General features: G+C 61.1%; 1 protein-coding gene across 1 annotated transcript in view; it reads right to left on the reverse strand.

The window, feature by feature from the left end:
• abcd1 (ATP-binding cassette, sub-family D (ALD), member 1) overlaps nucleotides 1-283 on the reverse strand; it is a 23,734-nt gene that overhangs the window by 13,737 nt on the left and 9,714 nt on the right. The gene's annotated exons all lie outside the window — the stretch shown is intronic.

A 283-nucleotide genomic window follows, 5' to 3' on the forward strand; every position in this document is an offset into this window, starting at 1 on the left:
GCAGGTGAGGACACATTGCAGCTCGAGCTGGAGGCCGTGGAGAAGCAGATCCACGACCTGGTGGAGAGGCAGACCCAGCTGAGAGAGCAGAGAGCCGCGCTGGAAACATCCCGGGCTGACGCTCACAAGTCCGGGGTAAGTATACAGCGCACTGCTAACACTGCCACCACCTCTACTCCGGGTGTTTCTCTGCACAGGCCCTGTGCACCCAGGATGCAATCTTCCCAGATGTCCTTCACTCCGGCACCGGGACACCACGGACCCTGGGTGCACCAGCAACGAA

Source organism: Sinocyclocheilus anshuiensis, unplaced genomic scaffold (genome assembly GCF_001515605.1).
Source record: "Sinocyclocheilus anshuiensis isolate Anshui unplaced genomic scaffold, SAMN03320099.WGS_v1.1 scaffold258, whole genome shotgun sequence".
Lineage (NCBI taxonomy): Eukaryota > Metazoa > Chordata > Actinopteri > Cypriniformes > Cyprinidae > Sinocyclocheilus > Sinocyclocheilus anshuiensis.